Genomic DNA, 16,824 nt, shown 5'->3' with positions numbered 1-16,824 from the left:
TGCTGCTACATCCAGGCCCTCTTGAGGCCTGAATGGGACTACTTTACCTGTGGGACTACTTTCCACCCGGGTGTGGTCGGGAAAGGATACATACCTGATCGGTGGAGGGATACATACCTGGAACTTCTTCCAAAGCTATTTAAACCCCACCCGAACAGCCACACGTGCTTCGCGTTGTTCTGCACCTAGCAGCTGGACGCTCACCGTGTCAGCTCCTGCTTCTGGACTTCAGCCACGCCTGTCAGCATCCTGGGACACCTGCAAAGGGTGATAAGAAGAGAATTGGAGAGGAAGAAGGCCTTACCTGCTAAACCTGCATCACAGAGACATCTCACCGACGATCCTGAAAAGGAAGACATCATTTTTAAAAGCATTTCGCTCCGATTGCTGCAGCGCTGCATTTCACTCACCTTTCTTGGGCGCCTCCATCTTCAGGAGCGATCATCCGGATTCGCAGCCACTTCCCAGAGCCTAGAGAGAAAAAGACAAGAACACAAGGTGAGAGAAGGAAGGGAACAGGAAAAGCTCAGTTTCCTTCTAAGACTTACCTGTTGGGTCATTCCCATTTCATTTCGGGTCTTGCTGCTTCCAGGCATTTTCCGGACCCCGGCCCTTATGGGGAAAAAAGACAAAGACATTAGATGAGCGAATGCAAAAACATTACCAGATCTTTACTGGAACTGCACTTTTCACTTCGGGTCGGCGCCGTATCTCCGGCATTCAGAACCCCGGCCCCTATGGGGAAAAGACATCAACATTAGCGCTTTGTTGCAAGAAGTCTCCAAAGGAATCTTCTTTCATCACCTGAAAAAGACAATGAACATTATTATTTAAAGCTTGAACTTTTGAACTTGCAACAGAACTTTTACAGCGCCTTACCAGTATAATCAAGCTTACCTGAACTCCCATCCAACCTCAATCCAGTGAAGTAACTGGGTTCAACGCACCCCTGCGTCATAAGCAGGATGGAGAGCTCATCCTTTCAGACCTTAAGGTGAGACTTCACGGGGGATCGTGGAAGGGTATCGAGGAGGGTTGGAAGGAAGTGGGAGGCTTGAGCATTATTCCGCCAGATTGTAATACTCCCTTTTCACGTACAGGAGGATATTCCTGCGAGCCAGATTAGCCAGAGTAGAGTAGCGTCCTATCCATCTTCAGAGCCCTGCACTTCACCATTGAAGAGGCATCAGCACTCGAAACCAGGCCAGCGCCCCCGTGGGAATCAAGTGAGCGTGACAGAACGCGAAGCCTACCCACAATTTCCCACCTGGGCGCTATGGAGACTTCCGAGACTGACCAGCTGGCCGAGCTTTTGGGGGAATTACGGGCAGAGGTGCACTCAGCGCACCAGGAGACTAACGCTCTCAAAAGAGAACTGATCCTATCCAAGGAAAGAACAGATGACCTGGCCAAAAGGTTATTGCAGGCCCAGGCAGGGCACATTCCTTTACCGAATTCCGGTGGTACTTCCACATCAATGGGTTTGAATAACCCGGTACAAATCAATCTACCTGGACACATGCCTTTGGCCCCGCCTGACCGTTTTGCGGGGGATCCCAAGAAATATGCCGTCTTTATGAACCAATGTCGTTTACACTTTCTATGCAGACCCGGGGCCTTCCCTAACGACCAGACCAAGGTAGCCTTTATACTATCTTACCTCAGTGGCAGTGCTGCCGATTGGTCTATTCCTTTGGTAAATCAGGATGATCCCATTCTCCAGGATTTTCAGTGCTTCCAGGCCAGCATGGAAAGATTGTTTGCTCGACACTCTCAAGGACAGGCCCTCGATAACAAACTGTTATCCTTACGACAATGTAATCAGAATCTCCTGTCCTACATTGCCACCTTTAATAGACTGGTTGTGGAAACTGGATGGCCAGAAAATAAAAGGATCACATTGTTTCATCGAGGCCTGCACGGAGAGCTTAAAGATGTTCTCGCTCAGATAGTAAATCCACCCCAGGTCTGCGCAGACTACATAGACTTTGTGGTTCAACTTGATCACAGACTTCAAAATAGAAAAGCAGATCGGTTCAAGTACGAAACTCGAGTACCGATCAAAACCCACGCTAACTCCAAGAGCGCCGGTGTATCCGAACCTATGCAAATCGGCGGTGTTAAAGAACCATTAACGCAGAAGGAACGAGAGAGAATGCGGCAAATGCAACTTTGTCTGTATTGCGGGGCTTACGGTCACTTTCTTCGAAATTGTCCGGTTAAACCACCTAAGAAGGTGGTTGGAGCCACTGATAACGATTTATTGACATCTGATTCGGGAAACGACCTAGCCCGACAAGCGTAGGGGTCCGCTTGCCGAGCTTGAAAACAAACTCTTTGACCTCGCATTTTGTCATGCCAATGGTGCTCGTGGACCCAAAACAGTCTCAGCAGTTGCATGCTATAAAAGCATACATTGACAGTGGAGCTATTGGAAATTACGTAGACCGTGAATTGGCTTCCAGGATTAAGCTCCCTCTCCGCCCGAAAGTAACCCAAGATGTCATTACTACAGTAGATGGAACCGAAATAGCCTCAGGGCCTGTAACGCATTCCACTGTTGAATTGACACTGGTGGGTCAGGATGGGCATCGGGAAGCAATCGTGTTTGATGTGATCAAGGCCCCACAATTTCAAGTAATTCTTGGAATTCCTTGGTTAGAAACACATAATCCAAGAATAGACTGGCGAGCAAAGAAGATAAGTTTTCCTGATTGTGAACCAACTTGTTATCCAAGAAATCCAGCTATGGGTTTAGCCTCAGCAACTTCCACCTCTGTACAGCTACCGTCAGAATACCAAGAATTCCAAGACGTTTTTCAGAAAGAACAGGCTAACACGTTACCTCCCCATCGATCTTATGATTGCCAAATCGATCTAGTACCCAATGCTCAACTACCTTGTAGTAGGATTTATGCTCTGACGGAACCTGAGAACCTGCATTTGCGTCAGTATTTAGATCAGTACCTAGCCAATGGTTTTATTCGCCCATCCAAGTCTCCTGTCTCTTCAGCTTTGTTCTTCGTGCCGAAAAAGGGGGCGACCTTAGAACATGTATAGACTATCGCGCCCTAAACCAAATAACGATTAAGAATCATTATCCTCTGCCCCTGATCCCTGAGCTTATCGACCAGGTGAAAGACGCTAGTGTGTACACCAAGTTAGATCTCCGAGGAGCTTATCACCTGGTGCGTATAAAAGAAGGCGACGAATGGAAGACTGCATTCCGCACCAAATTTGGGCCCTTCGGTTTGTGCAATGCACCTGCCGCCTTTTAGTACTTTATGAATGATGTTTTTCGGGAAGGTATTGATGTCTGTGTCATTGTTTATATTGACGACATCCTGGTGTACTCTTCTTCAGAAGCCGATCACAGAAAACATGTTAGGGCAGTTCTTGAGAAATTGCGCCAGCACAAACTATTTGCCAAGCTCGAAAAATGTGTTTTTCATACCACAGAAGTTGAGTTTCTCGGATTCATCCTGACACCTCAAGGAGTCCGAATGGACTCGCGAAAGGTGGACGCCATCCTCAAATGGCCATCTCCTAGCTCGGTGAAGGGAGTTCAGAGCATGCTTGGCTTTGCCAATTTCTATCGAAGATTCATCCCGGAATTTTCCCGAACAGTCCAACCCATCACAGCTCTCCTAAAGAAAAATAAACGCTTCGAATGGACTCTTGAGGCCGAACAAGCCTTTCGGGACCTGAAAACCAAATTCACCTCTGCACCTGTATTGAGGCACCCACACCCAGATCTCCCTTACATTGTGGAAACCGATGCATCCAGTTCGGCCATGGGAGATGTCCTGTCGCAAAGAGACCCAGAAACTAACCAACTACACCCTGTGGCCTTTTGGTCCAGAAAATTCTCTCCTCCTGAAATCAACTATGCAATTACCGACAAAGAGTTACTGGCTATTAAATCTGCTTTCAAGGCTTGGCATCACTACCTTCTCGGGGCAAGACACACCATCACCGTAATTACGGACCACAGAAATTTGCAGTATTTAAAGACGGTCAGAGCTCAATCTTCACGACAACTCCGATGGGCTCTATTCTTTGCGGAATTTGATTTTGTAATTACCTATCGCCCTGGCTGCAAGAATGGTAAAGCAGACGCCTTATCCCGGATTGACATGGAAGAACCCAATTCGAGTTTAGAACCTGTGCCAATCATACCTGAACAAAGAATCTTAGGCTTAACTGCATTGCAAACTATTGAGGATATCCAAACGCAAGTAAAACAACTTCTAGACTCTTCAGCCTTACTGAAATGGAGTCAAAAGGGTCCTCATTACACCGTTAAGGATGATTTACCCTACTTCCAGGAGCGGTTGTTTCTGCCAAGTAAAGAATTTCAGGAACTTGTTATTGCCCATCATCATGAATCATTAATGGAAGGACACCCTGGTATCGCTAAAACGGAGGAAAAAATCAAACGCCACTTCTGGTGGCCTTCTTGGAGAAAAGACATAAAGTCTTTTGTGTTCTCTTGCGGAATTTGCGCCCAAAACAAGGGTCAAAAGAAAAGGCCAGCCGGCCTACTTCAACCCTTGGATATTCCACCGGCACCATGGCACACCTTGTCAATGGACTTTATAACTGACCTGCCTCCTTGTGGTGGTTACAACACTATCCTTGTAATTGTGGATCTATTCTCCAAAAATGGCCCACTTTATCCCTTTAAAAGGGTTGCCTTCAGCTTCCACCTTGGCCAAGGAATTTCTGGAGAATATAGTTCGCATACAAGGTTTCCCTTCCATATTAGTCTCGGATCGTGGAAGTCAATTCATCTCCCATTTTTGGAAGAAGTGTTGTCAACTAGCACAAATAGATGTGTGGTTATCCACCAGCCACCACCCCCAGACCGACGGACAAACCGAGAGAACCAATCAGACTCTCGAGCAATATCTTCGGTGCATGTTACACCAATCCGAGTTGAATTGGAAAGACATCCTTTGGATCGCAGAATATGCATACAACAATTCAGTGCATTCTGGAACCGGACAAACTCCTTTTTATACTTTGTATGGTCACCATCCTCGGAAATCTGACCTAGATCCACCTCTGACCCTGGAAATGCCCGCAGTAAATCATCTGCATCCCACAATAACCCGAGCCTTCAAAGAAGCTGCAACTCATTTACAGCAAGCCAAGAAAAAGTATAAAGAAAACGCTGATTTGCACCGAAGTAAAACTCCTCCTCACCAAGTAGGAGACCAGGTATGGCTAGCAACTAAACATTTACCCCTCAAGGGCCCGCGAACCTTCAATCCCAGATTCATAGGACCTTATCCCATCAAAGCTATAATCAACCCAGTGGCCTTTAAACTAGATTTACCGTCCAACATGCGTATTCATCCAGTTTTTCATGCGTCACTTTTGAAGCCAGTACAACCAGGAACCCGACTGTCCAAGCCTCCAGACCCAGTTCACATTGAAGGGTAATTAGAATTCGAAGTTAAAGACATTTTAGACTCCAAGGTGTTAAAGTCGAAACTCTTCTATCTTTTTGACTGGAAGGGATATGGACCTCAGGAGAGATCGTGGGAGCCTAGTAACCATGTTCACGCACCTCAATTAATACAAAGGTTCCACCGGAGATTTCCGAACAAGCCAAAACCCCCGGAGGGAACAACCTTGGGAGGGGCCTTGAGGGGGGTACTGTCATGATGCCTACCTCCAAGGAGCCAGGTCCAACCTAGCAACCCCAGAGGCAGGCATCATTCTCCTCAGGGAAGTTCCAGCGGGCCCAAGCTGGGGCCCTTTGGACGCAGTCCTGGCGCCTTAGGCGCCAGGCTCATGTTGGACCCCAGTCCTGGCGCCTTAGGCGCCAGGCTCATAAAGCTGGACATGTGTTCAAGTGTTTTTATATGCACTTACCTGATGCAGACCATGCTGCTACATCCAGGCCCTCTTGAGGCCTGAATGGGACTACTTTACCTGTGGGACTACTTTCCACCCGGGTGTGGTCGGGGAAGGATACATACCTGATCAGTGGAAGGATACATACCTGGAACTTCTTCCAAAGCTATTTAAACCCCACCCGAACAGCCACACGTGCTTCGCGTTGTTCTGCACCTAGCAGCTGGACGCTCACCGTGTCAGCTCCTGCTTCTGGACTTCAGCCACGCCTGTCAGCATCCTGGGACACCTGCAAAGGGTGATAAGAAGAGAATTGGAGAGGAAGAAGGCCTTACCTGCTAAACCTGCATCACTGAGACATCTCACCGACGATCCTGAAAAGGAAGACATAATTTTTAAAAGCATTTCGCTCCGATCGCTGCAGCGCTGCATTTCACTCACCTTTCTTGGGCGCCTCCATCTTCAGCAGCGATCATCCGGATTCGCAGCCACTTCCCAGAGCCTAGAGAGAAAAAGACAAGAACACAAGGTGAGAGAAGGAAGGGAACAGGAAAAGCTTAGTTTCCTTCTAAGACTTACCTGTTGGGTCATTCCCATTTCATTTCGGGTCTTGCTGCTTCCAGGCATTTTCCGGACCCCGGCCCCTATGGGGAAAAAAGACAAAGACATTAGATGAGCGAATGCAAAAACATTACCAGATCTTTACTGGAACTGCACTTTTCACTTCGAGTCGGCGCCATATCTCCGGCATTCCGAACACCGGCCCCTATGGGGAAAAGACATCAACATTAGCGCTTTGTTGCAAGAAGTCTCCAAAGGAATCTTCTTTCATCACCTGAAAAAGACAATGAACATTATTATTTAAAGCTTGAACTTTTGAACTTGCAACAGAACTTTTACAGCGCCTTACCAGTATAATCAAGCTTACCTGAACTCCCATCCAACCACAATCCAGTGAAGTAACTGGGTTCAACGCGCCCCTGCGTCAGAAGCAGGATGGAGAGCTTGTCCTTTCAGACCTTAAGGTGAGACTTCACGGGGGATTGTGGAAGGGTATCGAGGAGGGTTGGAAGGAAGTGGGAGGCTCGAGCATTATTCCGCCAGATTGTAATACTCCCTATTCACGTACAGGAGGATATTCCTGCGAGCCAGATTAGCCAGAGTAGAGGGGCCCGTCCTATCCATCTTCAGAGCCCTGCGCTTCACCATTGAAGAGGCATCAGCACTCGAAACCAGGCCAGCGCCCCCGTGGGAATCAGGTGAGCGTGACAGAGTGTGTGCGAAGTTTCAGAGCAGCTGTTGCACAATCATACCCGATGGAGAGGCTTCAAAAGGAACATTGAAAGCAGCCTTAAGAGAAATACAGACATTCTGTCAAAAAATGACAAGTGAAGTTGATGGAGTAGAATCAAATAACTGGTTGGACAGCATTTTCACATGGCTACCCACCTCGATTTCCAGATTGTTCTGAGTGACTGTCCCTGCGTTGGTGCTCATTCTTGTCACCTTCTGCATCATTAGGACCAGTATACTCTAACAGGCAAAAAGGACAGTTGATGTTACCTTTAAGTGTTGATAAAAAAGCTGCTGAAAAGAAGGGTAGTAATAAAGTAATAGGGGAAAATGAGGAAGAGGATCTCGATGGGTGGGTCTTTAAATAGCTAGCAGATTAAGAAAACTATCAGCAATTTTGGATTTCATGTTTAAAAAATGGAACACGGTGTAAATGGGTGACGGAAAGTCTGGATGGTTGGGAGGAGATTGCGGGAGACATGACAATGTTGGAAAAATGTGGGTTCACAAAGATAAAGTACCAGAAAGGGAACGGGAGGTACAAAAAGAGTTATTGATTGATCAATAAAAGGGGGAATAATGAAATAAAATTGCAAGTTCAGCGCGGTAAAAAGGTACACACTTATCAACTGCAAGACCAGCACTGTAAAAGGGGAGGGGGATTCCTTTTGATCGTTATGCAGTAAAGTCCAAAATAAAATTAATTTACATATAAGAGAACTACAGGGGCAGAGGTAAGTATAATCAAACTTAGTGGTTGGCTGAAATGCTGTAAATATGCCTCAAAGCATGCTTTTGCAGAAAATGTGTGTTAGCTTTTTATTAATTGCGAAGAATCCGCAGCGGATGGTAACACATTAAAGATCCAGCAATCCCAGGCTGGAACTGTAAGAAGCAAACAATGGTTGTTATTTTTCAAGGTCATAGATTAGAGCCCTTGTGTCCCGCCAACAAACAATCAGTGAATAACCATGTTATAATTCAAAATGATTTGCAAAATAAGATTTTGTAATTGTGCCAAAAGAACCACAGCAGCTTCAAATTGCACCTTAGATCTGTTTGCCTGTGAAGAAGGTCGAGCATTTCTTGATGTGCAACATTTGTAGAGCAGTATGTCCATGGTTCAAGGCTCTGGCAGTGCCATGGTAGAAAGTGTTTCTCATGAGAACATAAATGAGTGATCAGGACAGATGAATAAAGTTCTGCTGGTGATCTCAAATGTTTCAATGAAATGTTATTATGACGAGGGAAGTGGGAAGGTGTTGTGGGAATATTTGAGGACCCAATTACAAAACAAAATATATGTTTTTTCTATAAGAGTTCAATGCGCGAACACCAATCAGTTTTGTGTGGGGAAATTATTTCATGTTGCAAAGTTAATAATGTTAATAATGCTTATTATCTTGAGTTGTATAAAAGTTTTAGATTTAGGGACAGAGTTAGTGGCCAGATAAATAGACACACTCGACCTGCAATACAAAGGTAATCATGTAAAGGTCTTGATGTCAACTGATTGATGCCTTTCAGTCAAACAAGTTAATGCATGTACATATTTTCCCCAAATTGCTCTGCAACTGTCATTCACCTTGGCAGCCACGTTTTGTTCAAAAGCCACCAGTCCCTCAGCACGACATTGCATTATTTCCCCCTCCCATTTGTTCCCATACCACACTGCTCCTTCTACCCTCATCAATGGCCTTGTATGACATCGGGGTATGCTCTGATCTTCCTCTTTTGTCCACCATAATCTCTTGTGGTCTCAGATTTCTAGTTTACCTTTTTAAAGACCTTCTGTCACATATTCTGCTACTTTATGCTGTGTTTCTTCAATACCTGTCACTCTTGTTAATTGTTAAATTTCACACAATTATCTTTATAAACTCTTTCCTCTTCATCCACCCACTGAACCATTACCATTACCTTTTTTCCCTGAAATAAACTTCTAGTTATGCAGAGAGAGTGACAGGTGCATTAGGCATCCTGCTTTCTCATAAGATACAGTTTATGGTAGAAAAAGCTTGGGTGCTCCTATCTTATGTCGGATGAGAGAAAAGACATAGCATGAGCCATTTACCCTTTCTCTCCCCCACATGTACCATTTTGTCATACCAATGTATCTGACACTCCTTGAGTGCCATGATGAAAACCCTCCTCATTCATTGAACTCCTTTTCCCCTATTTGTATTGTCATTCAAATATAACAAAAGTTTTATTCCTATGCTAAAACATATTAACATCATCACACTCCAAAAAACGTAACATTTCTTTTTCTTCTTCATTAAAACTTTTTTTTAAACCATTTTCATGACTTTCTTTTGCTGGTTTTTGCATAGTCTTAAAGCAGAGAAAAAGCTTAATGGAGCTCTTGTCTTTGTGCATGTCTGTGATGTGGACCCATCCTCACCGCCCTTCTAGTTTGACTGTTGTGGGTGTCGAAGAGATCACTGCATGTGGGCACGTGAAGAGCTCCTCCTTCCATTTACCAATGTGATTCCCGATGAAGACCTTCTCCTCTGGGTAAAAAAGTGCTGCTTGCAGAAATTGTCCTCTTTGAACACCTGACTGTCCGGTTTGATTTTTTGGCCTCGTCTGCAAGGATATGTATCAAAGAGATTTGGTAAGTTCTTTGAGATACGTATCACATTCCCCCGCCCCATAATGCAAGAAGAAGAGTGCACATCAGAGATTGTATATGATGGCAGAATAGATGCATGAATTATCTGCCCTGTAACAATCTCACAAGGAGTCAAGTGATGGTCTCCTCCAGGTGTATTTCACAGTGCAAATAAAGCAAGAGGCAAGCAGTGCACCCATGATTTTCCAAGCATTTGCATAAGCTTTGCCAATCTCATTTTAAGCAGTTCATTCATCGTTTCTACCAAACCATTGGCTTATGGATGGTAAACCGTGCATGTATGCTTTATCCCCAGGGGTGTTGATATTTCCTTCATTAAATCGTTAGAAAAATGCTGACCATTGTTACTAGCCCTGAGTGCACCGTGGAAGTGAATCAGAGAATCATAGAAAATGTTCACTGCCTGACCACCCTCTGGAATGTTTAGTGCCTCAATCAAGGCCACCAGCTTCGCTTCCTGTGCAGAGTAGTGGTCTGATAGTCGTGCCTGTGAGTACACTATCAACTCCTCCCCTTTTTGTACTCCATGTCTGTGTCCTACCACTGCAGAACCTGAATGCACCTGTCCTGTGTTCTGATCAATGCGGGAGCATCCGTCAATGAAAATCATGCCCCCCTTTGATCACTACTTCCTTAAACAGGGGGTTACCCTTGCTCCTGTCTATGCATGCTATTCAGGCATATACATAATCTCCCATCTCTATTATTTCTGCAACGGACTCTGCTGGATTTATTGTCCTGCATCTCACCACTTCTATTGCTGGGTTTGTCAAGATTGTCTCATACCCTGAAGATCTCTGAGTTGTCAGCGTTGAGTCAAAGAAGTGACAAATTGGACACCGACAGCGATGGGAAAGACATGCACACCAGCCAATAATCAGACCTGTCCATTGTGTGCCACTGACACATAGTCATACTTTGTTGCCAGCACCAGGTACACCGTGAGCTGGGAGCAACAATGGTCCCAGGCTTGGGGGCTCGCGAGTGAACCAATCAGAAGATGAGGGGCACACCACTGACGCCATTATAGTTTAGCCAATCACTAATCATCCCCTTGTAACAATTCACTTGTAGCGATTATTAGGGACGGCCCAAGTGTACCACCTGACCCTTTCTCCACCACTAACTACCTTTCCTATATGTGTCTATACTGACCCCACCACTCGGGGAGCCAATCCGAGGCGGCATTAGGTTTGGGGGCTAGTTCTCCCAAGTGACGCACGTAACCGCGTCATACAGCTAGAAAAAGGGCCTTCAAGCCCAACAGGGACGCGAGGTCTCTCGGATGCCTATGACCAGTGAGCCCGTCCCTGCATGTTGTTTTATAATAAACAGCAGTAACTTCTTGCTCTTGTGTGTGTCTCATACTCTGTTGGGATGCAGGAGGAGTTGGGCCCTCCCTAACCCCGGAGGTCCGCGGACGGCTCTGCCGGCCCCCAGGAAATTACCCTAACAGAATGTAGCAGCAGTGAGTGCCTGCTCACAGGGGAAATGTCCCTGCGTCACTGCATCTAGGCATCCACCTTAATAAACTAGAGACTTGTGTCCCTGTCCCTTCTTCTGTGTCAACACTACTGTCATTACTTTTTCATCTGAATGGGAAAACAAGTGAAGCTTTGCTTTGTAATTGGGTGTAGCCAATACCGGTGCATGTGCTAACTCATGTTTTAGTTCATCAAAGTTCTTGCTCATTTCAACTTTCCATTTTATGTTTATTTTGTGTTTCTGGGCTTCTTTTAGTGCTTCCAACAATGCCCTGGTATTGCTGGAGTAATCAAAAACCTATGCTCTGTAGTAGATGCATAGACACAAAAACTGCTGCATCTCTTTCACTGTTTTTGGTTGTGGAGTGTTTATGGCCTCTACTCTTTCTGGTGTTATTTTTCTCCTGTGTGCTGACACAATCTGACCCAATAACACCACTTCTTTTTGAAAGTATTGCAATTTCTCTTTGTCCATTTCATATCCTGTGTATGCTAGCAAAGTCAGTAGTGTCACTGTGTCCTTTCTACACTCCTCTTCTGTTGAGCTACACACCAATAAGTCATCAACGTACTGTATCACTGTGCTTGCAACCTGTAAATTAATCAGATCCATTTGTATTCCTCTGTTAAAGATGCTAGGCCCTTCACAGTACTGCTGAGGCATTCTAGTGTGTTTGAATCTGGTCCCGCGATATGTAAACGCAGTGAGATACCTTGAGTCTGGATGTAGTGGAATGGAGAACATTTTTAAATGTGTTCTTTAAATCTACAACTGTGAAATAGTGTGCCTCCGTGAGAATGCTGCAAAAATTGTTGCAGGGTTTGGGACCAATGGATATTCTGCTTCAATAATATTGTTAAGAGGGTGTAAATGCTGTATAAAATGCCGCGCCCCTCCTTATGCTTTCTTGATCGTATAGATAGCAGTGTTGCAAGGTGATGAGCTCATCTGTATTATACATTGCTGCTATAGGGCATGCAGTATCTCATAGATGCCATCATTTGCTTCTCCAGAAAGTGGGTACTGCTTCACTCGTGGCACCAGTGCTCCTTCTTTTAATTTGTTGTGTACTGCCCCGGCCCCTTTTTTATTCCCACATCATGGGGTCCTGTTGTCCATAAGCTTTTTCGCACCTTTTCCAAATCTTCCTGGAAATATTGTGCCTTTTCTGTTTGTTGTCTGAGTCATCTGTGGAACTGCCCTTTCTTTTATATGTACTGGGCAAGGCATGCTCAACTCAAACGCTACCTCTCCTTCTTCATTGTCTTTTCTTGCAAACAACTCTGTGTCACTTACTCCTGCCAATGTCATTGTGGGATCAATACATGATATTGAATGCCATTCCATGTTTTTTTCATCAGTAGCAACCAATATAATCATGTCCTTCAATACCACAACTTCCCCTAGGTACAGCAGTGGGTGCGTACCTGAACTAACAGAGGAGGGACACCATGGCCTGAAAAGAAATGTGTTGGACAACCAAAACACCTTTCCTTCAATTCTTGGCAACCATGCTAACAAAACATTTACCCCATAAATAAACACCTCCTTGTTTGTGTATACTCTTTGTGCTGTATGCATACTATGCCCTGAATCAGTACTGCCACCCTAGCTGGATACATTCTGGGTGTCATACATACCATCCCTTTTTCTGAAAAGGAAGTTGTGGTGTTCAATTTGTTCAGTAAATTCCTTCTCAGAATGTTGATGGGAGTATCTTTTGAATACAGTAACCGTGCTACAATATTCTGTGTCCCTATTGTCAAGGGTAAATCTTTTGTCAGAGGAACTTTCAAAATTGTCTCTGAAAAGCCTTGTGTGTCCAAACGTTTGTTAGATAATGGAACTCCATCTTCCTTTATGCATAATCTGGTGGTTCCAGTATCTATAAGAAAGGAAAATCCCCTTGGTCCTATCTGAACTGCTACCTCAGGTTCCTCCTCAGGGTCCTCAGTTACTGCTTTAACAGGACACACTGGCACTCCCCGTGGGCACCCTATTGGGAAAATGTTTTTTTCGGATGAGGTAAATGGGTTACCGCCTGCCACTGTCAATCCTATGTATTGGGGCACGGTATTCGGTACCAGTATCATTACCCCTTTTTGTATTTGTGTCTGCACTGGTGCCTGGAGTACGCTTACTGTACCTTGTACTTGCATTTGTCCCTGGGTAGATATACCTTGTGTTTATGTGGGCTATATCTGTACTTGCTGCTGCAGTAACACCTACATTAGTTGCAGTGTCTGTATAAATGGATGCTGTTGTTGCCCTGCTTGTGCTATTAGTGGGCATATCCGTGCAAAGTGACCACATATTCCACTTGCAAAACACTGTACCCCAAGCCATGGCTCCATGCCCCGTTACCCTGTTGCCCTTCCTCGTGTGTAATATCCTCTCCCTGTCTAATACTGCTGCATGAACCTGTTCATTCCACCAGCCTGCAAAGCCCCTGCCTGGTGCTGCATGTTTATAAATGCAGGTTGTTGCTGCATCTGTACTGTCCCCCACTGCTGATTGGATGGTGCTTGAGTGTACCCTCATGGCTGCATTATCGTTGCCACTAGGAGCTCCCCTTGCTGAGCCTGTGGAACGAAAACCGGCCCTGTGAGCACTGCTCCCTCCATGTTGATTTTAGCCAATTCTTTTGAACTAATATACTTTCTGCTCTTGTTGAATTGTCAGCTGTCTCCTTATCCTTTTCCTGTTTTCTTTTGCAATAGTGTACAATTATTGCCTGTATCTCCAGCCACCCTTTTGCCTCAATTCCCACTATATTCTCTAGAGAAGTCTGCACATCTGTGGGGGAGCCGCCTAGCTAAAATGTGATAAAACAAAGGTATTTTGTCGCCCCATGACAATTTGTTTTCTTTTGTACACATTTCTTGTCTGGATCATATATATTCTATGGGATCCTCATCAAGCTTCATTGTTCGAGTCAATATTGAACCCATGTCTGATGTATCTGGATACACCTCCCTCAGAGCCTTTCAAACACGTGCTCGATAGTTATGAAGGGGTGCTCCATCATTTATGTTAGAGCTTAATTTTACCCTGGCATATCCAGACTGCTGCAGTATTTTGTTACTCTTCCCCAACCATTATTGCCAATCATCTCTTTCTATCTCCTATGGCCAATGGAATTCCTGCTGTCTTTTTCTGAAAAACATAAATCCATTGGTTCGCCCCTGCCATTAATAAAGGTTAACTGTAAACCAAATTATGCCTGTCCATTGTCTGCCATGGAATGTAGTGAACCTCACCCCTCGCTTTCTTCAAAAGGGGCATCTGTGTGTGAGCTCTGTGTTTATTACCAAATTGTTGTGTTTTGGCTATCACTATTCTTGTTTTTCTACTCCAAAGCCCATTTTCCATATCCACATTAAACAAATACTAAAACAACTTTCGACAACACTAAAACAAAACCGCTGCTACTCACAAAACGCATGCGCATATATCTCCCTACAAACTCCTCCCTGTAAAATAAAATGGCACAACTGTACCAATTGCCTGCACTACGCGCCATTCTTCTCTAACAAAGTCCTAAAATCTAGGACTACTATGGTCAATCGCCCTCCACCACTTCTGAGTTTGTTGCTATACACCATAAAATAATCCCTCCCTCCCCTTGCTCTTTTGTGCATGGGTAACCTCATGTATCCTTTTAGGAGATTCTTCACTTCTCTCAACCTCAGAGTCTCCCTTTAAAGGCCTGTACCCTTTCGGACTGAAGGCATCCGCAGACCTCGTTGTTACTTGAGCTCTCAATACTGGCCAGCAGATGCTGTTGCGCAATCCTCCGGGAGCATGCCTGGAATCCCCACGCCTGGTCAGAAGGCTGAGACATCTTGCTGGGGCCTCCCAAAAGGCGTTGAGCGTCACCTCGGAACTTGCCAATAAAAAATTGCAAAAGTAGTTGAAAAGGAGTGTACGCCAGGCAAGAAGTAATACAGGTTAATTCAGGGCCCAGACACAGCTGGGACAGATATGTTCACACAGATCATGGAACAGAACTGCGTGAAAAGACACTGTTAAAGGAATGCCCCAGAATCTAAAATGTGTATACAACTCAAGATAATTAGCATTATTAAGCAACATGAAAAAATCTCCCCACACAAAACTGATTGGCATTCACGCATTTAACCCTTATAGAAAAACATACATTTTGTTCTGTAATTGCATCCCCAAACCTTCCCACACCACCCTAAATTATAATATGTGACATCACAATCCATCCCCAACTTCCCACATTATCATAACACGTAATTGAAACATTTGAGATGACCCGCAGAACTTTATTCTTCTGTCCCGGTCACCTCATTTACATTTCTATTAGAAATGCTGGTTATCATGGCACTCCCAGAGCCTTGAACCATGGACATACTGCTATACAAATGTTGCACATCAAGAACTTCACGACCTTCTTCCCAGCAAAATGTACTAAGAGGCAATCTGAAACCACTGTGGTTCTTTCGGCACCATTAGAAAATCGTATTTTGCAAATCATTTTGAATTATGACATGGTTATGCACTCATTGTTTGTTGGCGGGACGCAAGTGCTCTAATCTATGACCTCAAAAAATAACAGCTATTGTTTCCTTCTTACAGTACCAGCCAGGGATCACGGGATCTGTAATGTGATACCATCCACTGCGGCTCCTTCACAATTAATAAAAAGCTAACACACGTTCTCTGCAAAAGCATCCTTTAAGGCTTATTTACTGCATTTAAGCCTACAATTAAGTTTAATTATACTTACCTGTGCCCCTGTAGTTCTTTTGAATGTAAATTAGTTCTATTTTGGGCTTTACTGCATAGCAATCAAAAGGAGCCCCCTCCCCTTTTACAGTGCTACTCTCGCAGTTTATAAGTTCATACCTTTTTACTGTGCTGAACTTGCATTTTTATTACACTAGTATTGACGCTTCCTGGTGGGGTGCATACACTAACAGATTTCAGACTGACACACTTGTCTCTAAAATGGTTTGTGGCCGGCATATGCAAGATGATCAAATGCATTTCTATGATTCCTCTTGGGCACAGCTAAAAATATGGCTTTCAAGGCATTAGTGAAACTGTGTGTTTTTATAATAAAGTGCCTTGTTCTGTGCATTTGAAATCAGCTGCAGAGTGAAAATACTCTGTACAAATTCAGGTATCATGCCGAATGGGGAGGAGGAACTAGGTGTTTTGGGGAATATAGTGACAGGAGTATTTATCCAATCAGAGTGTGACTAACAGTGCCATGTTAGAGTCCTGTAAACCACTGCTGGAAAAATGCTTAAGAGAAAGGAAAACTATGGCTACAATGTACAGAAATCGGAAGGCTCACATTAAAGAGTATTTATCCCAGAGATGGCTTTGCAGAGTTCTCAGAAATCTCCCAGTTTAGCATAAACATCTGCCTTCATTGTAATTCCTTCTCTAATAATTGATTGGTTTCCTATAGTGCCCTTTATCCCAAGGAGGTTTTCACTTAGACTTGTTATCTTCCCATTGTGACTCTGCTTTACCTTTGAGGTAGTTTTCTGCTTCAGTGATTGCAGAAA

At 44.5% G+C, this 16,824-nt stretch overlaps 1 protein-coding gene across 1 annotated transcript in view; it reads left to right on the top strand.

Annotated features, from left to right (window-relative positions):
• Positions 1 to 16,824, top strand: part of TNFSF13B (TNF superfamily member 13b) — a 442,987-nt gene that overhangs the window by 389,899 nt on the left and 36,264 nt on the right. The gene's annotated exons all lie outside the window — the stretch shown is intronic.

Source organism: Ambystoma mexicanum, chromosome 7p, assembly GCF_040938575.1.
Source record: "Ambystoma mexicanum isolate Mex_15411 chromosome 7p, UKY_AmexF1_1, whole genome shotgun sequence".
Taxonomy (NCBI): Eukaryota; Metazoa; Chordata; class Amphibia; order Caudata; family Ambystomatidae; genus Ambystoma; species Ambystoma mexicanum.
Note: the sequence above shows the minus strand (reverse complement) of the source record. Positions and strands in the feature narration are given on the sequence as shown.